This window comes from Thunnus thynnus, chromosome 23, assembly GCF_963924715.1.
Source record: "Thunnus thynnus chromosome 23, fThuThy2.1, whole genome shotgun sequence".
NCBI lineage: Eukaryota > Metazoa > Chordata > Actinopteri > Scombriformes > Scombridae > Thunnus > Thunnus thynnus.
In genome coordinates, this window is record NC_089539.1 from 6,283,171 (window position 1) to 6,307,997 (window position 24,827).

The 24,827-nt window shown below is 42.9% G+C and overlaps 1 protein-coding gene across 1 annotated transcript in view; it reads right to left on the reverse strand.

Annotated features, from left to right (window-relative positions):
- Positions 1-24,255, reverse strand: part of LOC137176041 (NXPE family member 3-like) — a 55,571-nt gene extending 31,316 nt beyond the window's left edge. The window contains exon 1 of the mRNA XM_067582072.1: positions 24,002-24,255. The gene's annotated coding sequence lies outside the window, so the exon portion shown is untranslated. The remainder of the gene's footprint in view (positions 1-24,001) is intronic.
- Between the last annotated feature and the right edge of the window lie 572 nt (positions 24,256-24,827).

Below are 24,827 nucleotides of genomic sequence, written 5' to 3' on the forward strand. Positions count from 1 at the left end.
ATTAGAAGGGGAATCAATAGAATTGGCGGAATGGACAACCAGGCCAGAAGCCTCTTTCAGCCCCTTAGATATGCAACTCCGAAATGGAAAAACTACAGGACCAAACGCTAAACAGACACCCCTTTGCCAGATGCCATTAGTGACCAAGGGTTGAAACCAGATTCCTCAGTATACTCCGTGGTCCTTCTGTGACATGATTGGTCTAGCAGGAAGACTGTCAGACTTGAATGAGGGAGCAAATAAGTGGATCACAGCATTAGAAGAAAGCACAGCAGGAGTCACTTTGGCTTTGGGTGACATCAAAGCTTTGCTCATGCACATGGCAGGAACTGCTGCTACAGAAGAAGTTTTTAAGGGAGCACACATGCCTGCGGTACTGTTAGGAAACAGCCGCGATCCATTAGGATTCAATGGATATCGGAGCCGAATATGGGCCCAGCTGAGGAAACATTACCCTGAAAAGATGGACCCATCTAAATTGGAGGGAGAGAGGCTAAGGGATGAAGAGTGTCCTGCAAAATTCCTAAGGTCTTTTCAAAATAAATGGAGGGAGGAAACTGGTGGAGCATGGAACGAGAACAACACAACTGAAAGCCTGTTCAAGGTTATGGCAAAGAAAGTCATGCCACAAGAAGTGCAAAAGCGCTTGGATAATATAGTAGGGCTGATGAAAATGGACTGGCCTCTGTTTTCTGAACATCTTGTACATCATGTGGAAAATGTGAGAAAAGAAAAACAGAAAGAAGCGGAAGTAAATAAAAGCCTGGCTAGTAAGCTCACCCAGCTCCAATTGAATGATCTACACTCCAAACAAAAAAAGGAAAAAACAAAAATACAGGCTCCAGTAGTGGCAGTGGAACAACCTTTAGCTCCACAGTCTGCAACACCCCAGACGCCCAAACAGCCCCAAGCGCAGCCTGAAGTTACACCTGTGACGCCACCTGCTTCCCTACCACCTATTCATGTACATGTTAACCAGCCTCAGGTAAATCAAGGGCCCCCCTATAGAGGACAGCCGAGGTCAAGGGGAGGAAACTATTGCCCAGGGAGAGGAAGAGGACAAAATCCACAGATGAACAGACAAACACAGTCCCAAAACCAGTCCGACCCAAACCAAGACGAAGAAATGTTGTGTTGGGGGTGCGACCAGAAAGGACACCGCCGAAGGGACTGCCCCACCAATCCATGGGTGGGAACAGCCAAAGATTGGCAATAGGGGCGCCTAGAGAAGCCAGAGGGGGTACACATGACACCGGTCGTCTCAACACAACCACAAGAAGAACCCACTGTTGCCGTTGAAATACAGAGTCGAAAATACACCTTCATGGTGGACACAGGAGCCACATACTCCTGTATTGGCAGCGGAGGTTCCTCACTTCCCCTCTCAGGACAATCCATCCAAACTGTAGGCTTCTCTGGGACAACCCAAATAATTCCCCTAACACGACCGGTGCATATGATAGTATCAGGAAAATCAATAACGGCACCCCTACTCTATTCAGAGAGCACCCCTATCAACCTATTGGGACGAGACATCCTGTGTCCACTAAAGGCAACTATCACCTGCACCCACACAGGTCTCAAATTGGACTTAAGAGACAGTGTTTCAGGCATGATGGTAGTCCAAGTGTTAAAGGAATCTGAAAAACCAACTACTCATGTTCAGCCTGCAGTATATTGGATTCAATGGCCGCCCAACTCAGAGCTAATACACCAGTGGAACACCTGGAAAGCGTGGGTACAAAGGGAGCTGCCCTCTGCATCTGAACCACAACTGCCACTGCACTGTACTATGATGTATGATGAAACCCAACAACACGCGGATTACAGAGAATGTTGGGAAGAGCTGGTGGGTGGAAAAATATTCTCCATGGTGTGTCAGGACCTCTATGTAGGACCACAAGGAGCTGCAGCAGCAGTCATCCTGCCACCAGAATTGCGCAATTGGTTCCAAGCGGCCAACTCCACCACACATGTCACTCTCTGGTTGCAGTTGGAAAAAAGGCTAAGAACATGGGACCTATGGTGAAGGAAGCCTTACAAATAACAACATGGAAACCAACTCAAAAAGTCCATGTGCAGTCCTCTGCCAGTGGACAATATCTGAAAATATCCCTACGAACATATGATGAAGGCACTGGGATCCAAGTGTTGCTCAGCCAGAGATCTCCTACTCAAGCGCCACTCTCCGAAGAACACAGTGTGCTATTGCTACAGATACCCCAGGGGCTGTGGTCACAACATAAAACAGATATAGGGCTGGTTAGGTCAGCGCAGCCGGTCCAAATTAAAACAAAGCAGGGCATCATATTGCCATATAAGAAACAATACCCGCTAAAGCCCCATCAAATAGCAGGTATAGAACCCACTATCAAGGGCTTGTTAGCAGCAGGCGTGCTAAAACCAACAAAAAGTCCGTGTAATACCAATTTTTCCAATCAAGAAACCACACTCAAATGATTATCGATTGGTACATGATTTGCGTGCCATCAGCGCTATTGTAGACGCAGAAACGCCAGTGGTACCAGACCCACACACTCTGTTATCTAATATTCCTCATGATGCCTGCTGGTACACAGTCATTGATCTATGTTCAGCATTCTTCAGTGTACCATTACATCTAGACTCACAATACTTGTTTGCCTTTACATATAAAAACAAGCAGTATACTTATACACGTCTTGCGCAAGGCTACGTGGACAGCCCATCAATTTTTAACAGAGTTCTAGCTAATGATTTGCAACATCTAAACGTCACTAGCACAGTGCTACAGTATGTAGATGATCTGCTGGTTTGTAGTCTGACAAAAGAACAATGTGTACAAGACTCACTCTCAGTTCTACAGGCTTTAGCAAGAGGGGGACATAAGGTGAGCAAAGACAAATTGCAGTTTTGCCAAACACAGGTAGAGTATTTAGGAAGACAGCTATGTGGCTATGTGGCTCCCTCACAAATCGAGGCAGTATCAAAAGCTCCAAAACCTCAGACAGTGGGCCACATGCTGTCATTCCTGGGAATGACTGGATTTAGTCGACCGTGGATCTGTGACTATGCTATGTTTTTAATTTATATGTTGCAGAAAAAGCAGGCTATGCATGTGCGGTACTAATGCAGGATACTCCAACAGGTAAGCAACCACTAGCATACTATAGTACCAAATTGGACAACATTGAAACAGGTCTGCCACCCTGCTATCAGGGGTTAGCAGCAGCTGCCTTTGCCTTTCAGAAGGCATCAGCTATCACAATGGGCCATCCAACCATTTTGTACACATCTCATCAGCTGCACGCTTTGATCACGAGCCCCAGATTTGTGTTAACACAAGCAAGACGAACAGGCTATGAGGTAATCCTCTCAGCCCCAGAACTCACAGTTCAACAATGCACTATAGTTAATCCAGCCACACGCATGATGCTGCCTATAGAAGGCACACCACATGATTGTGTCCAGTCTACAGATGTGTTCCTACGTCCTCGTCAAGACCTACATAACCAGCCTCTAATTGCAGAACTTACACTTTTTGTAGATGGTTCTTGTTTCAGGGATGCTACAGGAAACCACGCTGGATATGCTATAATACAGTTGCATCCCGACGATACCTTTACGGAAGTACAAAAATTGAAATTGCCTCAGCCTTGTTCAGCACAATTGGCAGAAATTAATGCTTTGACTGCGGCATGTCATTTGGCTGCAGACAAAACGCTGAGTGTTTACACAGACTCACAGTATGCATACGCAGTATGCCATGTTCATGGAGTCATTTGGAAACAAAGAGGTTTTTTGAGAGCAGATGGCTCCCCAGTAACCCATGAGGAGGCTATATCAGCTCTATTGGAAGCTATACATCACCCTAAGGCACTAGCCATCATCAAATGCGCAGCACACCAAAAACCAAACTCATTGATTGCCAAGGGTAACAACTTGGCAGACGAGGCTGCAAAACGCGTAGCTACGTCCACATGTATGGGACCACAGCTAGTGGCAGAAGATTGTGAACCCCTAACAAACTTAGCATCCCTTATTGCAGCACAACAGCAGTCAGGTCCATATGTACACTCTGCATGGCTTCAAAGGGGGGCGGTTAAAATAACAGATGAGGGTCCCTCACAGGGGCTATGGCGCAGTGCACAAGGCGACTTTGTTCTCCCCACATCACTGATACAAGTTGCAATTCGTGATGCACATGGTCAGGACCATTGTGCAAGGGGGGAGGTATTGAGAAGGCTTCAGAAGGTATGGTGGTCACCATATTAAGCGGCTATGGTGGATAGAACATTGCATGAATGTGAGGTGTGTGCACAGCATAATGTAAGGAAAGCATTTTCAGCACCAATAGCACACATCCCACCACCAGAAGGACCGTTTCGCCACTTAATGTTAGATTTCATAGACATGACAGAACGAGTAAAAAGGTTCAGATACATCCTGGTGGTAATTGACAGATTCAGAAGATGGATAGAAGCGATCCTGACGAAAGGTCCGGACTGTAGATCAGTAGCTAAATTCTTGTGCAAAGAGGTTTTTCCGAGATTTGGATTACCAGATACTATCAGTTCTGATAATGGGCCGTCATTTGTAGCAGAGACACTCAAAATAGCCTTAAAGATGTTAGGGATCAAACAAAAGTTTGGGTGTGTGTACCATCCACAGTCTCAGGGGGCTGTGGAAAGGGCCAATGGTACCTTAAAGACGAAGCTCAGGAAAATTATGGCAGATGGCCAATACAAGGTTAACTGGGTGGATGCTTTGCCGTTGGCATTTATGTCTATGTGAATACAAGCTAACCGACTAATGCATCTAACACCGCATGAAGTGCTTACAGGGAGACCGATGCCGGTTCCCTATCGTAGGGGGCCATATGAAGGGCCACCCCTTGAACAATGTGAAAGAGAACTAACATGTTATCTGCAACACCTAACTCAAATACACAAGGTTGTGTTTCAAAAGATAAAAACTGTGGCCGAGAGCAAGGATGTGGAACTCCCAGAACAACTGAGGACAGTCAAGCCTGGTGACTGGGTCTACGTGAAAGTATTCAAATGAAAGTGAGATCAGCCAAGACGAGAAGGACCGTTTAAGGTGATCCTAGCTACCCCAACTGCACTGAAAGTAGAGGGTAAGAGATTTTGGTTTAATCTCAACCATTGCTGTAGAGCACGAAGTCCAGGACAACCAGAAAGGGACGGCAACGCCTCCCAACTGGAAGATAGACAACAGCACCAACAAGAACCAGAAAGGGACGGCAACGCCTCCCGACAAGAGGAGAGACAGCAGTACGGGCCTCAAGGAGAAAGAAGATCACAAAGATTAGCTGCTAGACGTAGAGAGTCAGTAAGCAGTGGGAGGAGAGACAGATAGAGGGTCAACCAGTGGTGAGCCAATGAGTAGTAGCTCAACCCCAGTCAGACAGAGTCATGAGGATCCAACAGAAGTCAGGGAGACTTCAGGTGCCTCATCAGGAGAGGGAGTGTCAGTCGGAGCCATTCGCATTGAATGTGACCCACAGAGTTACTATAATTGGGAGACAAGAGCATGGGAGAAGTCCAGGGAGTGACAGATGGAAAGCTTTGCTACTAGTAGTTTTGGGGATGGGTGTAATGCTCACTAGGTATAGTAGCACAGGAAGAGTGTCAGAAGAAGAGCAGTTGGTAGAGTGCGCCCTAGCCACAGGCCTAGTAGCAGCATTAGAGGGAAAGATATGGAAGGAAGAAGTAATTGCACTCACATACATAAGATCAGCCCAGTACAATCAAACCCCAACATTAGGGCCTTGAGACGTGAAAATAGACACATATGCAGTCCACCAACAATGCCTGACAGAGGGGATAGTACAAATACGGGTGCAATGCTCTCACAATCAGTGTACAAACATAAGGTCCAATCGTACAATGACTGCTGAAGAAGCGATCAAATTGACTCGGGTGTATGTGAACCATCGTAAAGTTAGAAGCTTGCAGGAAACAGTGCACCAAATTGATGAAGAGGAGGTATTAGGATGGGAGAGCAATTTATTTTATCAATTGGTAAAATATTCTGCTAGACAGGTCAGCCAACGTGCTTGTATTACATGCTATAACTCAAAAAGACTGCCAGAAATAAAACCAATACCAGGGATAAAAGAGGAAACATGTTCGAATAAATCCACTTGCTTTGCATACTGTGCAACGGTAATGGCAAGTTGGGAGAGTATAACAAATATGAGTTGGACTAAAAATACATCTATATGCCCTCAACGAGTAGATAATGAACTGAACACATGGACACCATCCTTAACCAAAATAACCAAAAAGATAAAACATCCCTTCTGTATAACAAGTAATAAAAAAGAAAATGGCAGCGCTCAGTAGTAAGCTACTGCAACAAACTGAAAAGATAACATTGGAACAAATGGGGGCAACGACGGATAATGTTAGCAACTTGGGAATAGTGCTAAGTGTAGAATGAGAAGACAGTCTACAGCTAAGTTATAGGTGGCTGCGTATGCCAGAACAGGGGAGAGCTAAACTTCTACCAACCAACATGCCTTACTTTATAGTACTACAAACACTGCGGCAATACAATGTGAGCAAGTTATAATAGACCAAGGGCCAGCACTGATTGTTATGAACAATAATACGTACTACAATCAGTTCATCTTACCATCCATAGACAACAGCACAAGACCACTAGCAGATATATTTTGGCTGTGTGATGACAACCAACAAGTAAAAGTAACGTTACCTAAAAAGTGGACAGGGATATGCGTGCTAGTTATGGTAACCGGACAAGTTACTGTAATTAGTGAGCAAGCAGCAAAAGATAGAACAACCAAAAGAATTAGGCGAACGGCTCAGACTCCATGGAAATTGGATGATAACATATATATAGCATGGAACCAGGAGCCCATTGGAGTACCAAAAGACCATCAGGCGGTAGGGGAAGACTGGATAAAATCAGGACAAGGAACAGGGTGGATACCCATAGTGGGAACAATGATGAATTCGCAATATATCGTTCGCAACAGCCGATGGGTGAACTACTTATGGTATAATCAGCAGCGCCTCATAAATTGGACTCTGTCAGCTTTGGAAGGTGTAAACCTCCAGTTACATGCTACTACTACAATGACCTTACAGAACAGATTTGCAATTGACAAAATAATGGCTGAAGAACATGGAGTCTGTAGTTACTTTGGAGACGAGTGTTGTACAGTGATACCTACAGTGACAGGAAAAGATGGCAATTTAACAAAATTATTGAATAAAATAAAAACCCTCAGAGATGAACATGTGACAAATTCTAATTGGAATACCAAGTCTCAAGCACTATCCCAGCTTTGGGACTGGCTAAGCAATCTATCCTGGAAAAAGATCCTACAGGTGGTGGGAATGTTCATGGGGGGCTTCTTATTGATAGTAGCCATCATCATGTGTTGTATACTACCCATAATTTCAGCTATGGTCAACAAAGCCACAAAAATGCTTCCCGGACAGTTCCCCCCACAAATTCAGGGGCACGTGACTCTAGAGACAGGATTAGACAACTGGTATGACGATGAGATGCAGGACAGTCAGACAATATTTAAGTAGTTATGAAGTGCAGACAGTGAAGAGGAAAATCAAAGTCACAACGATCACACGAATATCATAAAGACCTACAGAACTTTCTGAACCAACTACCTTTTGGGCCTGTCCCAGTGACGCAGTCTAAAACCCACCATTGCCCGTATCCCCTCACAATATATACATATGGTCCATAAAGTCTAATGCATGGAAAATTCAATCCTACCAAATGGAACAAGGCATTGTGGTGGACTGTGCTAAAATCTCATTAACATATGAATATGATTTAGTAACAGCAGGATATAATCAGGCAACAGCAAGATATCACGACTATCCTTATTTTCCCTACTTTCCCCTCAGCACTAAATATACAGTCAACATGATTACTATATTCTATGGAGAAGACATATTGTTTAGCTCTCACATGTTCCTACAAAGATATGGTAGGGCAGGACTAGAACGACTATCAACTAGATACGAGTAGAAGTATAAAAGGATACTTGAGTTATGGCAGCTTGGCAAGGAGATGGATGCTGAAGCAGAGGAGGAAGAGGAGTAATAGCTGGCAGAAGTCTGTGTCAATCCTCATTATGTGATGTTCCACCCTAGATAGACATGGCTGAACAGTGGCTGTGCTATTACGGCATGGATGGGCAATCCAATGCAGATTACCAGGATGGCCTACACATGCCAACAGGACCAACACCAGGGGGAAATGCAGCTCCAGATTGGGCTGACCCTGCCAAACGAAGCCATACAAGACGGATAAAAATTGGAACCCAAATGGCTGTGCTACATCTCCTGCTACTATCTACTTTGCTGGTGAGGGTCGGGGTAACCACATTATAACACACGGAGATACAACAGCTGAATATGGCGGAGACGCCTACTACAGATGTACACTACAGAACTCTACAGATGTGCTCCAGGTCACATGGCAAAAACTGTCTGAAGATGGTTCCCTAGAGAACTTGGCCACCTACAGCAAGAAACATGGACCTCACGTAAATAATCCCTATCAAAAGACATTGACTCTTGCCCATCTCACCGCTCCTCATCCATTGCACTGAGCAACATTACATGGGCATTACACTGGTGAGGGCTGTTACGTCTGTTCTTTCAATATCTATCCAAGTGGGTCTCAAAGACAGCAGACTTGTCTTTCAGTACAAGGACTGTCCAGAATAAGAACTGATGCTAAAGTGCTCGATAGCACCCCTGCAAAAGGACTTGTGAGGATTATGTTCAGTTGCTCAGCTACAGGCAAGCCTACCCCGGAAATCCAATGGCTCTTTTTTCCCTTGGTAAAGGCCAGTAATGATAATGCAGTCACAACACTGATGAATACAGACCACACGTTCACAAGCAAAGGCAATCTCACCCTGGCAGTCTCTGTTGACTACGACGGAGATGTATACTGTCTAGTAACATGGGGAAAGGAAGGTCGGAAAGCCCAAAGGATTTTATTTTCTCTACCAACAGGATACGCCCCAAACATGACGGTTGCTTCCCCCACAACATACAAGTCCATTGCGGCAGAGGTGACCACTGTGGTCATACTCTCCTTTCTGATTGTGCTGATGTATCACCTCAAGAGAGATGGTCTGACAGAACTGTGTTGGCCCCGAATCTTTGCAGAACGTGTTATGGTCACCCAGGCACCTGCTTGTCCTCAGCAGATAGGACAGCTGAGTACTAACTGTCAATCTCAATGGTTGTCTGCAACGGAACGCGACGTATTCGAACTCCTACCACTGCCATGAATATTGTCAGTGCTTGTCCACCCTTCTGCCCTTGATGGAATTGGTAAAAGAAATCTTGTATGTAATAGATGACGCAACGGCATCCATAAAGGCAATTGTTAACAGAGTTAAAATGTATTTCAAGGGGCCTGTGGGCTCAGATGAAACGTAAAGTAGTGCGTATTAAGCTTGCTATTACTTCAGGTTGCTTGACCAAAAAAACAGCATATTCTGCAATTTTGAGTAACCTTAAGTTACCTGTGTTATGTGAACATGTACTGATTTTAATCAATAAATAAGTGTGCTTGATTGCATATAGTGATTAGTCATAAAATCTGACATTTAGCTGCTAATGATAAATCAGATAGTCCTACAATCAACTAACTACTGTATTGTCCAATGATTGTTTTTGATTCATTTTCCTTGCTACTTAAGACTACTACTAATACTTATGATACTGAAACTAAATGGATGTGCTTGAACCCCTATGACTTTGATGTATTTGTCACCCATTCCCCATATTGCAGGATCCCTGTTATTAAGATATGACATGGTATGTGAACCTGAATACAGTGTATATATACATCGATTGGCAATGGGACCTTATCATCCCCAAGCATTATCGATGGGACTTTTAGTCCCAAAGGGGGGAAATGTGGTGTATTTTCATTAAATGTCATTGGTGTGCTTAAAGACAATATTAAACTATGCAGATTGATTTTATAAGTTTATAAGCAATAAGGGCTAGTGTGATACAATTTGTATTGGTGTAGTTATAATCTCATGAACCATATTTAATCACAATGTACGTATAGAGGCACGGTAGAAGAATCATAATCATACACTGGGGAAATTTGAGTGTGTTTGTATTACATGTCACTTTGCTTGGGTCTGCATTAAAGTCTTCACCTTTTAAAAAAAAATACTCTCTGGAGGAGATCAAGAAATAAGGGTGTAAAATGACTAGAATAACTAACTAAAAAATAAAAGGCCAGAAGACAACTTGGCAATAATGGTGTAAAATGATTCCCAATACTTATATAAAAATTGGATATAATCAGGTAGAATTGAATATGCCAGTACATATCCTCAAACAGCTCAAAACCTGTTTTGAAGAGTTTTGACCAACAACGAGTGACAGAGATAAAAGTTACAGAATAACTGGTCAAAAATTAGGGAGGGTGGATGATAGGTGTGACCTATGCCGACCCAAGGGAATAAAAACTACGCCCCGAAGGAAAAACCTTCGGAGCGATTTGGTTTGTTGTAAAAGTGCTAATTGCTCCCTTTTTTTGCCGGCATTAAAGAACACTTTGCTGCTTGGACCTCTGACTCCCTTTTTATTTTCAAAAGATAGTTTTTTGCTCTGGTACATTTTTCTGCAACAATCTGATACAACAGTTGCTCTGCTGGATGGTTACCTGTTGACTGTTGAGAACAGGCACTCAATGGAGCAGCTTGTAACAGGCACTACGATCAAAACACAATGTAAACTGTTCACATTGGGGAATACATGTTTATTACATGAGTCTGGGACTTCAATTGGGGATGGGTATGAGTGACCACAATTCACCTATTGTTTGATCAGTTGCCTAAACACTGTTATTTCAGGCACTTCCACTCCAAGGTCATAATGCTTGCTTAGTAGTAGTAGTAGTATTTCCATCTGGCCAAACAAGTCTAATAGGGCAGCAAAGAGGCAGCAGCCTTCATTATTCCATAGGTGTTGCACTGAAAATGGTTAAGTTCCATGAACTCGCCATCAAGAATCCAATGAAAATCCAATACAAATCCAAGTCACTCCTAATGGGCACAGACCTGCCCACTTTAGCGGTCACATGCAAATCATCAAACCTGGAAGGTTTGACAATTGTGTGTGCTGATATCTTGTCATCTCATCATCTGGTATAAGATGTCCAGCTGGACAGATTCTTTGATCTACGGCAGTGAGAGCCACCAATATATTTAATAGCAGGTAATAGCAGGCATTAAATACAACATGTTGCAAAATAAAGTTATCAAAACTTTTAAAACTTAGACCACATTTGGAGGTGGTCTGGGCCGCATGTGGCCACATTCATTTAGCAGTGTAAATGCAAATGTGTCGTGGGCCATATTGAAGGACTGCCTACTGACTTTTTGGATGTGTAGAAGAACATAGAACATTAATTAACATTAGGTCCTGACCGATCCTGTCTGCTGCGTCTTGTGCGTGAACACGCAGTGTCTCTCAAAGGGGAGATGCAGTTGCGGGGAGATTGCTGCATATAATTGTATTTGTTACACATATCTGTACTGACACGGCACTAGAGCAAATCAATAGGATGGGCAGTAGATTTTTGTGAGGGGGCACATGCATTGTATATTTGTTTATCCTGTTATCAAACAAGTTCAACACAACTTTGGACAGAAGGTTCACAGACCCCCAGTCCTCCCGCAAATGAATTTGGTCTTTTCAAACAGAAATGATGTACATGTTTATTTGCATATAGAGCGAGGAAGTGAGAGCTGATCATTCATCTGTGGCTATAAAATGACACAAACAAACAGTGTTAATTGACACTTTGTTCAGCTGTATTTTTGTTCGTGATTACTTGCAAAAATTTAACCTGTGCAGTGAAATGATCTCTATGCAAATAGTATGGTAGGATTCCCTATCGCTTGTTTCTACTGAACTTAATCCAGTCACCCAGGACATTCCCCTGATTGATCAACATCAACCAAGGCCATAACCAAAGTCAGCAGGGTCACTCCCCTTGCAGTTTAACATGAGGATTCATCCCCAGGTGGCCCAGTCATTTACCCGTTGAAACATAATATAAATACTTCTGCAATCTTTTGCAATCTTACACGATATCTGTGGGTTAGCTGCCGTAAATGGCTATTAAAAACAGGAACTAATACTTCTAGTAAGGGTGGAAGAGGAGAGGACAGACAGTTGTATCACAGCCAGGGAATCCAACCACCCATTGGTTGAGTGCTGGGAGTATCCTATCTGTGAAAAAGGATAAAACAAACCAAACCAATAATTCAAATAAAAACACAACACTAACAAACCATTCCACTATCAACAGTGACATCAACACAGACCACACATGTGAATAACTGCTATGAATCATAGCAAAACAATACTAAATTCACTAGCGAGGACCACACCATCAACAAGAGCAGAATACAAGAGTGAGGAGAGGATTAAATGGTATTTATAGGAATGCTGGAAGTGGCGTAGTTGAGGTGTGGTCCTGAAACTTCACTGGATGAGCTTCAATTCACTAGCAAGGACCACACCATCAGCAAGATGCATTTCAATGATTTATTAAGAAAAACAATTAATGTGCGTAGGTCTTCCGCTTGCTGACTGCATTGTGGGGAAGCTTATAGGAAATCCGCTATAGCGCACAACGGGCCGCCAAAAACCTCCAGTTACTTAAGATAAGATTGAGCAGAACTGAGATATTTAAGTTCTGAATGGGTGTAGCGATGATATGTTTGGGAGGATTGGCCCATGAGTTGTATGAAGTGCTTTGGGATGTCATTATGGGAGGCTGAAGTGGTGGCTCTGATCCTGAAGAAGTGTCTGGGGTAATCAATAGCAGAAATACCAGACAAGCAGAGTATGTGGCAGAAGTGCTGGTGGAGCCAGAAATGAGAAGCTACTTGTCTGGATTCAGAGATGAAGAGAGGCTCTGTCAATGATGAACTCTAGGATTTCTGGAATTGCAAGTATTTTGCATTGGTCTCAGAAGAATTAAGCAGAGATTGAACTTTGAAGTAAAAGTGGGTATGGCTCACTGGATTGATCGGTTTTAGTTAAGTAGTCAAGTCAATTTTATTTATATAGCGCCAATTTACAGCTGAGTTATCTCATGACACATTTCATATAGAGCAGGTCAAGAACATACTCTTAATTTACAGAGACCCAACATTCCCCCATGAGCAAGCACTTGGCGATGGCAGCAAGGAAAGAAGAGTTGAGGCAGTGAATTTGGAGCATATGAGAAAACCGAAGAATGTGACTTCTAAAGTTCGAGCAACTTGAGAAATGTCTGAATATCTGGAGCAGATAGTGTGGATGCTGACTGACAGCAAGATGGCAGTAAGAGGAAGGCAGTGAAGATTTTTATCTGGCTCTTGGCGTTGAAGTCCTCTGAGGAGTGAAATTAAATGAGAATGCTGGAGACCAGGCCCGGCTGGCGGTTAGGAGTTTGGAGAAGAAGCAGATACCGCTAAGGTAAACATAGATGGTATGTGTTTTGATGGCCATCACTGAAGGGGCGCAGGTAACAAAATGAGCATGATGACGAGATTGAACGACGGGTAGGTTATGTTGTACTTGTTGTGAAGCAATGATGACTGGGTAGATCTCATGAACAGCTGGAGATGTTTGAAGAATTTTCTGCAAGCAAGAACTGCGTGATCTCGCTTGGCCATTTGGTGGAGAACCATCATCCACCATGGAAACCCCCAAAACCGTCAGGAAGAACAACATCTATGTCGAGCTGATGTTGTCTGGGTCTGTGTCTGCTGCGGTTGCTGGGAGTGGGCAGCAGGGGGCACTGGCATCCCAGTGCCAATGGTCCCAGGTGAAATGAGCTGCAGGGATCGGTGAAGCTGGGAGATGGGGCATCCTGGCATCCCGGTGCCTGTAGCCCTGGCTAGAGCAAGCTGCTGTGGTCGCTGGACATAGGCTGAAGGGGGTGCTGGCATCCCAGTGCCAGATGCCCCAACTAAAGCTGGTTGCTGTGGTCGTTGGAAGTGGGTGGCAGGGGGCACTGTGATCCCCATGCCAGGTTCCTCTGCTAAGGCTGGCTGTTGTGATTGCTGGAGCTGGATGACGGGGGGTGCTGACATCCTAATGTTGTTCACCCTGGATGATGTAGGCTGCTGGTGCTGGTGTTGAAAAACCTGAGGGGAGGTGGAGGGCCCTGGAATTCTGGTGTTGGGTGCTCCATCTGAAATATTTAAGTGAGGCGAGAATGGGCCACTGGCAACCTGGTGCAGAATAATGGAAACAGTGTGAAGTTACTGAAGTAACGCTAAATTGGTTTTGGTAGTAACTTGCAACCCAGTGCACGTAACGATAGATGTTACTGATGTGATGTCAGATCAGTTGTATAGTAACTTGCAACCCGATGCATGTAATGATAGACCTTACTGAGGTGACGTTAGATTAGTTGTATTAGTAACTGGCAACCTGGTGCCATTAGCTATGGATATTACTAAAGCCATGTTAGAGGTGCCAGTAGCTATTGATGTTACTAAAGTGATGTTATATTAGTTGTAGTGGTAACTTGCAACCTGGTGTAAGTGACGGTAGGCATTAGTTGTATTAATAACTTGCAACCCAGTGCAGGTAATGGCAGACGTAACTAGGGTGATGATAGATCAGTTTTAGTTATAGGCAACTGGATGCATGTAACAATAGAAGTTAATGAAGTTACATTAGATTAGTTCTATTAGTAACTTGCAACCCTGTACATATAACGGCAGACATTACTGAAATGACATTTGGTTAGTTGTATTATTAACTTGCAACCTGGTGCACATAACAATGGATGTTACTGATGTGATGTTAGATTAGTTGTAATAGTATTTGGCAACCCAGTGTGTGTAATGGTGGACATTACTGAAGGGACTCTAGATTAGTTGTATAGTAACTTGCAATCCCAATGTACGTAACGGTAGACGTTACTGAAGTGACATTAGATTAGATGTATTGGTAATTTGCTGGCAACCCGTTTGTATTAATAACTGGCAACCCTGTGCATGTAAAGGCAGGCATTACTTAAGTGACGTTAGTGAGAATGACCGGGTAATTGGCACCCCGGTGTCTATAGTGGAAATGCCAGGATGTTTCTAAAGTGTGGCGAGAATAACTGACTTTTCTCTTCTAAAATGAAACTGATGGAGAATAGAATGAGAAAGTGGCAAACCGGTGCCACTCACAGAAACCAGAGGTTAATGGGGGCAGGAATAATTCAAGCCTGGTATCCCGCTGCCAGTAATGGCTTTAGGTTTATCAGGTAAGAAAAGAGTTGTTGAGGTGAATGAGGGATGATGAAAACCTGGCATCCCAGTGCCAATGGTTTGTTTACTGGGAAGTTTGTGAAGAGTGAGGAACTTGAAGCTGCTGGAAAAGTTTTGGCGATGTTTGCTGCACAGGGGGAGATACAACCTGGCCCCCACCAGGGGCTGCTGATGATGCAGACTGTGGTTGTGGAGGCAGTGGGGCTCTGTGATGTCCCACTTTCCAACTATGGCAGTGATTCGCTCTGGCGAGGAAGCCGGAAGTGCGGGAGACTCGGTGATCATTGTTGTCACTGAGTGGAGATGAAATAGTCTGGCTTTATTGTCACTGTGGTCGATGGGAATTTCTTAAAATAATTGTTGGATGCGGGCGACAGTTCAGTTTCAGATGTCAGGCTCCGTTTGTGGATGTAAAGATTTGCCGAATCAAGAGGAGGGTGCACCATGGGTTCACCATGGTGGCTACTATTCCAGACTGTAGAGAGGCAGCTGATGAGGTTAGAGTTGAAGCCGCGTGCCCTCGCGTCTATGCCTGTTGCGTCCATGGTTTTCTCGCTGACAGAGGAAAGGAGGTCTGAGATCTACCAGGACATGGAGAGTCATGTTAAGGGAGCTTGAATGGAGGTGCCTTCGAGGCCAGTACGCAAACCACTGAGCACAGCAGGTCCGCTGGGGTGCTTGGCTGTGGTCTGCCTGCTGTGTTGTGGCTGGAGGAGAACCAGTTTCAAATAAATCATCCAATTTGGACGGGTTAACATGCAGTTTGTGATCCAAGGTGAGTTGACTTTTTGGAATCGAGATTTCGGTGTTTGTCCAAGTTTAGATAATGCAATCATGCGATTAGGCGGGAAGTACGGTTTGTCTATTGAGAAATCTGAGACAAAACGGCTAATAGCTGGTGGCAGCTTGAGTTTGTTTCTGGAGTGACTGCGAGAAGTTAGACTTACGCCTGGGACACACTGGATGCGTGAACCTCAGCAGCACACGTGCTTCGCTGAACTGCTGTGTCCACACTGGGAGCGTGTCTGCTGCGGCGTTTCTGCCACTGGCAGATCTATCTTTCTATCGTGTTCCCTGTCTATTTCTGCTGAGAACCGTGCGCATCACGCGGCCAAAATAGATGAGACCTCGAATCTCTAGATGAAGCAACGCAGCAGCCTCGTGTGAGACGCGCACAATGTGGCTGCTCTAACCTGTTAACATGGGCGCCGAAATGAAAAGCAAGAGGTTCCACGACACACACGCGCTGCTCACACATACAGTGTGTCCCAGGGGTTAGACTGCATGCATGTGAAGTGCAGAACACAAGAGTGAAAGAGGAGGAAAGGGGTAAGTGCTACTTATAGGAATACCGGAAGTGGCGTAGTTGAGGGGTGGTCCTGCTCCTGAAACTTTGCTGGATAAGCTTCAAATAACCACAAGAGCACTGTTACAAAATAGGTGTGATTTTAGATGAATACATTATGTACCTTGTATCACATATCTTTTTTACAGCTTCTCGCCCTTCAATAAAAGTTAAAGCAGACCCACTGAATTATTTTTTAACTATAAGTACAATTTCTCACTGTTTGCACCTCTACCGTTACCCTTACATCACCATTGCATGGGTCTTAGTGTCCCCTTGCTACAATAGCAAATGGTGTGTGAGTGTGAGCTGTGAAAATCTACATCGTCTAATGTAAATTCAAATTCAGTCAACAGTTGCAGTCACATTCAGGTCTTAGACTTAACCTGTTATAATGTCACTCAAATATATAATAATCACTTCTTAAAACCCATTTTTACAGACTTGCTTTTATGTAATGTTGTCTTTAGATCATCTTTCTTTTAAACTTCTTTTTTTTTACTTTTCATCTTTCTTTTAAACTTTTTATCATCTCTTTATTGTCTTTCTTTGCCTTTGGCCACCATCTTTTTAAGGTCAGATCTGTTATTGTCTTCTGTTTCATGTCTTTGCTTTGCATTGTACTGCTTTTGCTTTGTCTATCAAAGCACTTTGTAAACTTTGTTTTTAAAAAGTGCTATATAAATTAAAGCTGCAAGCAGCGTTGAACAGGCCTTCACGCCCTTGCGCACGTCGGGCCGCGGTGCAATCGAAGGGCTTCTGTGATGGGCATGTAGATGTCTTCAGACCCAGGCTGTTTTAAGACAGTGCGAGAAGGAGATAAACATCACTTCCTTTGTCCTCTATTTTGCCCGCTGTTGGGGATAAAATTTCGTAGGGGGCGCTATTCAGCCAGTTTGCATCACTGATGGAATATTATCATGTACACGTGTTCAGGCCGGGAGTCTTATCAACCATGTAAAGTTTGGTGCAGATTGGAGCATTTACAATAAAGTTATAGCAACTTCCTCTGTCATGGCGAAACATCAAATCTCAATTGTGTGAGGATGAGAATTTTCTGCAGGGTAAGACATGGCTGCCTTGCTCACACCTGTGTCATAAAAATCATGCAAGTTTTGTGCCCATTCACTTGAATTTCAATTAGTAAATTGAAAACCCTTGATGATTTTGTGTGTAAAACAAATTAATTACCTGATTTTCATCAAGTCTATTTTTAGGAATGTAAAGACTTTTAACTTGGGATGCACGACATTAGATTTTTGCCGATATCCGATATGCTGATATTTCCAACTCATTGTGGCCGATTGCCGATGCCGATATATGCACATATTTTTACCAGCTGGCTGAGGAGGCTATTATGCATGCAAGCATAGATTATAGTATGATCAAGAAAGACAATATATGAAGGAAGAACTTAGGAAGACTGGAGTTCAGTAGCTCAGCATTAAAGTTCTTCCCTCATATAGGCTATAGTCTTTCTTGATCATTAGTACAATATATGATTGCATGTATAATAGTCTCCTCAGCCAAGTGGAAAAATATGTGCATATATCAACATCGGCAACTGGCAAAAATGACAGTCAAAAAGTGATCATCTTAAATAATCATGATCTCAATATTGAACAAAAATAATTGTGATTATGATTTTTGCCATAATTGAGCACCCCTAAAAACAACATAAATTTTGATTTATATACACACACACACACACAGAGTTTAAATATGTATGTGATAAATTGTATGTATGTAATGAATTGTTTTCTTTAAGAAACTGTTACTTGAACATTTTTCAGTGTGCTCCTAAAGCTATATATGGGCTCCTAATTTCTTTCATTTAGGAGCACATGTACTCTTTGAAAAAAAAAGTAACTGTAACTGGAGTGTGGCGCAGTCCAAAGGCTTCTGTCACAGGCATGTTGATGTTTTTTAGACCTGGGCTGACAGGTCTGACTTTACCCATCTCCCCCCGCTCCCATCTCTCTCTCTCCCTCTCAGCTGAAGAGAAGGATTTCAGAGTACTCTTCTTGTGAAATATCCTCATAAATCCCATGACTTTGGCCAAATCTTACATTAAAAATCACATTTTTTTGTAGGAATTTTAATCGCGAATCCATTGACACAGGTTTGAAAGTGGTCGGACTTATAGTTTAGACGTAAGACAACTCAGATTGGCACAAAGTCCATGCCCAGAGATTGCCTCCCCATTGGTTTACATTGTAAGGTGCAATGTGTCACTCTAACTTTCGAGGCTTACAAAATCTAAACCGTTCAAGTTATTACAAAGTTTTTAATAACTTTTGTTCAGCACAGTGTGATAAGTCATGTATTAAAGTCTGAAGCTGATACCATTAACGCCCTAGGAGGAGATAGCATTTATTCAAGGTCCAAAATTGGCACAAAGTCATACTTTGAAAATGAGATTGCGGACTTCCTGTTGGATTTAGGTCAGGGGTGTCAGCATATGATTTGTAGGGCTTGATGAGACGAATAATTGAGTTTTGATTTGATCTCTCTACGACATTCCTACAGGCCGTGGCAGCCGTTTTAGATACATAGGTGGCGCTCTCGAGCACATTTTGGCACCTAAGCTTCTGGGAACCAAGAAAACGTTTGGAGATGATCAGTTTGAGAGTCTTTTGACACACAATACTAACCAGTTTCTCTCTGTGAGCCCACCCCTCTGTTTATCACAAATAATTATGAATTATGAAATCAAAATATTGTTAACCTCAATCAATAATTCGGGCACCAACTGTTGGATCTGTGAGCAACACAGTTGATTATTTGCAATAATTATCAATTATCAAAGATAATTAACTAATTATAACAATTAATAGAATTATTAATATGAACTAACAAATACTGGGCACCACCCGGAAACCGGGACCAATAACTGAACAAGGTAGTCTCATAAATGGGAGTTCACCTAGAATGTTAATATCTGAGAAATAAACATTCAAGGGTGAACGAAGAAGGGTTGAATTCGAGCTCTGAAGCCCTTGGACTGCGCACCACCCCAGTTACTTAGTGTTTCTATACATCTGACAGCAGTGTTCAGCCCTTACTTTTTTTCAAGGAGTACATGGTCCCAAATGAAAGAAATTAGGAGCCCACATATAACTTTAGGAGCACACTGAAAAATGTTCAAGTAACAGTTTCTTAAAGAAAACAATTCATTACATACATATTTACAGTTTATCACATACATATTTAAACTCTCTCTGTGTGTGTGTGTGTGTGTGTGTGTGTGTGTGTGTGTGTGTATGTATGTATGTAATTCAAAATTTATGTTGTTTTTAGGGGTGCTTGATTATGGCAAAAATCATAATCACGATTATTTTTGTTCAATATTGAGATCATGATTATTTAACATGATCACTTTTTGACTTAATTTTTGCCAATTGCTGATGTTGATATATGCACATATTTTTTCCCTCTTGGCTGAGGAGACTATTACACATGTAATCATATATTGTACTAATGATCAAGAAAGAGTATAGCCTATATGAGGGCAGAACTCAGGAAGACTGGAGTTCCGGAGCTCAGCATTAAAACTTTAATGGACCTGCCATGAGGGTGGAGCAGCAGTTTTTTTTTTTAGTTTATTAGACAGACAGGATTAATGTGTAGGATTTAATCATTGGTTAGTAGTCCGAAGCGAAGGGTGGCAGTAATGCACCTAATATGCTGGTTGCTGTTGGGCCTCAAACCACAAGGTCACACAGAGAAGGCCTACATGTAACCTGTGAGACTTGACCACGAGGTGCTTTTTATTTTGTTTCCGCCGAGACAAAGGCATAGCGCCAAATGCTGCTTACAGACAATGGGAGTCCATTGCAAACTCCATTTCCAAGGATGCTTTGCGATTTTCACACCTCAGCAGGGAATAGTCAACATACAGTCCCTCATTGACGGAGACGCTCCTGCACAGTGGAGCGTCCTGATGATGCAGCCATGACATCACCGCCCCCTTAAAAACTGAGCACGCCCTGAGACACACGTCTTTCCCATGTCACTGAACTAGGGGTAACTTCTGTTCCTGTATGAGTTAGCTTGACTAAAGGGGGTACCCCACGCACATGTTTTCCTCTCATTGAAGACTCCCCTCGCCGGACGAGACGAGACTTCGCCCGTGTTCACCCGAACACATTCCTGGATCCGAGAGAGACCGCTGCTGCAACCAGTGTCCTCAAATTCCCTCGAAAAGGAAGAAACAAAATTACATCAGGAAAACGTGAAACGTCTCTTCCCCGCTCGTCTTCACCGAGTTGACTTTGCTGTTCTCTCTGCGACGCCATTGAGAGCCAGCTGCCGTGATTTTCGCTGACCGTGTGAGAACGGTCACCCTCTGCATCTGAGCCAAAGACAAAGTTGGACAGAAAGACGGATTACACACACACCCTGCTCGCTTTCTGAAGCGACCAAGTAAGAGGCATGAGTCTGGGCAGAGGCAGTGTTAGTTGTGTGTTCTTTTCAGCATCAGTTGCTGTTGTTTTGCATTTAGCGTTTTAGCTTTATTGCTATTGTTCTTGTTGGGTGAGTTGACGGACCGCCGACTCCATTTTTCTCTGTTTACACTTAGGAGTATTTTAAGTGTGCTGCCTGTTAGTTGTGTTCACCACACTAGACTATTTTGGGTTTGTCCCGCTCGGGACTACTGCTGTGTTTGTGCCACGGTGAGTGAGAAAGTAAATTGCTTTGTCAATCAGAAACCAGACAATGTGCGTCACAGACAGCTGTCCATACGTGCGTTCTCTGTGGACAAAGGAACCGCTTCTCTTCCTCTCACGATTGCTTTCCCTCCTCCCTCTCTTGCAACTAACACACACACTCACACGTGCGCACAGATACACGCACCGACATCTTTTTGCACATCTGATGGTGGGATAACGTCGGACAAAGCAAAGCTTTGTCTTTCACGGAATTGGGTGAGTGCAAGACACTGACCACCAGGCGGCGCCATCTTGCTTTTGTCTAGCCAAGACACCGCCGTACTCGGGTCTCGCATGACATGACTTCCTCCCACAGTCACGTCCGCGTCGCAGACCAACGACGTCATCACGTCCCAATGTTGCCAACTGCTGTTATAAACCAAAAAGAGGAGAGTAAAACATTTTTACAAACAGAGTGGTACATCCTGTCAGCCGTGGGATTTCCTATCTGTGCAACTGAACACAGCAGCTCCTCTATGGACTATTTCTCCATGATGGTCCCGGTGTTTCTTCTGCAGGTTTCACTTCACTCAGCTGGCCGACAGACCCACTGGTTTTTCCCACTTTAACCTGAATAACAAACCGGGGCTCGGTGGTACAGTTGGATCCAAACAGAGAGCCGGGGCTAGCTGAGAGTCGAGCGGAGGCTAACTGGTTGTGCTTCTTTCTGGTCATGCTGCAGCTTACGCTCCGCTATCCTTAGGAGCGTCACCACTTTCTGTATCCATTGTTTAAACTTTAAATCCCTCTAGCGTTTCATATAGTGTTAGGGTTGTAATTTGTAGTCACACAGTGTGCAAGTAAATTATCTCTCCACTTCACACATATCTATTTTTAGGGGCAAATGCGAGTGAAATATTCACACTGTAGAGCCCAGTGACAGTACACATTTCAATCAAACTTTGACCAGATCATGTGCGTTAAAAGTTTTTACTTTTCTAAAAATAGACGATGAAATATAGGAAATTAATTTGTTTTACACACAAACTCATCAATTTACTAATTGAAATTCAAGTGACCGGGCTCAAAACTTGCACAGTTTTGATGACACAGGTGTGAGCAACTCAGCCTTATATGACAAACATCATCTGATTCACATGAAGTTTTCAAGGTGTGCTCTACAGTTGATATACAGCGACATGATGTTCACTTAATGGGTGTTTTCTAGCACCATATAGTGAACTCAGGAAATGATAATTAAATCCTTCATGCAATGTTAGATAACAGTGAAAAACTAAAGTTACACGTCTTTGTCCAGCAAGTACTCGTAACAATGTACATTTAAACATATGCCACATAGAAGTGCAATCAAACTGGCTGAATAGCACCCCCGACGAAATCGCAGCAAAGCAGCCCCAGCAGCCCCAGCAGCCCCAGCAGCAGGTAAGATAGTGGGCAAAGGAAGTGATGTTTATTTCCTTCTTGCACTGTCTGAAAACAGCCCGGGTCTGACGACCTCTACATGCCCGTGACAGAAACCCTTTGACTGCGCCGCGACCCGACGTGCGCAAAGGCGCGAGGGCCCGTTCAACGCTGCTTGCAGCTTTAATTATTATTATTATTATTATTATTATCATCATTATTATTATTATTATTGTTATACAGGTTAACTAACCAGGAAAGAATTCCTCAGTAGGTGTGGTGTGGGTGGCAATCTTGGGCCTGAGGCGACAGCCCATATGTGGAGTATTAAACAGACAAAAATACATATCAAAAAAACACCAGAATTTTTAGGTGTCTGTGGACATGTTTGTAAAAATGTTGACTTGTATGACTTGTACTTGTTGAATGTATGACTTAATGACATAATTGATTCATAAGCTTGTTTGGGTACTCAGCCCCTTGAGAGGCTGTAAATATGTTTGTCTTTTGGACGCATAGCGGATGCTGAATATTTGCCAGATGTAAACAAATATAGTTAACAGTCAAATTCAAAGTCTGAGTTTAAGATTCCAGGTTGTTTACTTTTATCTGAAAGAGTACAGCCATGATGAGAGAGAGGTCTGATAATATGTTTGATCTAATGTACTGTATTCTTGAATGTATCATTTTGGATAGAATTAATTTAAGGAAGTGTTCTGCAGACATACAGCAAAGAGATGACATAATTTCATTCACACGCACATCTTTTTATGCACAGTTCAGGGTTTCAGACATTGAAAAATCCAAATAAAGTGTTAGTGCAGAAACGTGCCAGGAACAAACATAAAGAAGTGAGAGTTCAGTTTATTTCAGCTTTAGTTTGCACTTTAGTTAAACCAGGACACATATAAAAGTTTTGAGATACTTTAGCTTCCCATTGAGGGAAGGCTTAGTAAAGTTAAACATACAATATAGGAATATCCAAACATCATTTGGTTCACAAACAAAAGAAATTTGTGAGCTTATGTTATGTTGGCAAACCTAGACATTTTTTTTCTACAAAAATTTATTTTGCCAAAAACAATTTGTGGGAAATGTAATCACTTATTACATAAGGAGGCAGGCTTTCTGCTGCAAGTTAAAGCAATTAAACTTGTTAAAACTCTGAAAATGGTTAGCATTTAGTTTTCATGATGTCATGATGAATTGAAACTTCAAATGTCATCAAATACATGTATACTTAAATACATTTAAGCAAATCATGTATCTTACCTTAGCAAAGATTCAGTTCGAGGAAACACAATAAACTCAGACTGATCCTGGAGTGTACTTTGCTGGTTTGCAGGAAATCTGTTTTCTTATCTTGACATCGGGTAAGGATTCCTCTTTTTGTCACAACAGTTGCCTTAGTGGTTTTGATTTTCATCAAACTGCCCCTCTGTACTTATCCCCAGCCACTGTTTACTTCCCCCTGGCCTATTCATGTATGAGTATTCTGTTGATCTTTACTTGCTCACCACATGCCCTCAGACTTCTCCACTGGTCCATGTCACCTGACTCCTAAATACATAAATAGTAATCCGGTTTCACCTCTTTTATCAGTCTAGAAGAGTGCACTCAATAGAGTGCAGATCTCTGCCAGGCGTGTCTGGCGCCATGTGGGTGGAGAACAGGAAGTGCAGGGCAGGCTGCGTTTATTCATGCGAGTAGTGGAATGAAGGAGAGACGATATGCAGGTTACATTATCAAGGTGTAACCTCAGTAGACAGGCTATATGGAAACAAACCTCAGAGACAATGTCCATACTGTATAAAAAATAAACAGTACGATAAGTCCAAACTTTTCAGTTTAAACATTTTTATTTATTTAGAACATTTTGTTGTAACAAAAGCAGGGATTTATTAATCTCCCACCGCAGTGAAAGAGCAGCAATGTTAAACAATACAACAGTGTTTGTGTTCTCTCTCTCTGTTCAGGTCGATTTGGGTTGGGTCTGGCTGCTTGGGTCCTCCTCTGGTCGGGTCTCTCTATTTTGAAAATTAATTTATGCACATCGAGTTCAGGTAGATTGAAATGACTTTCATGTTTTTGTGTTGAG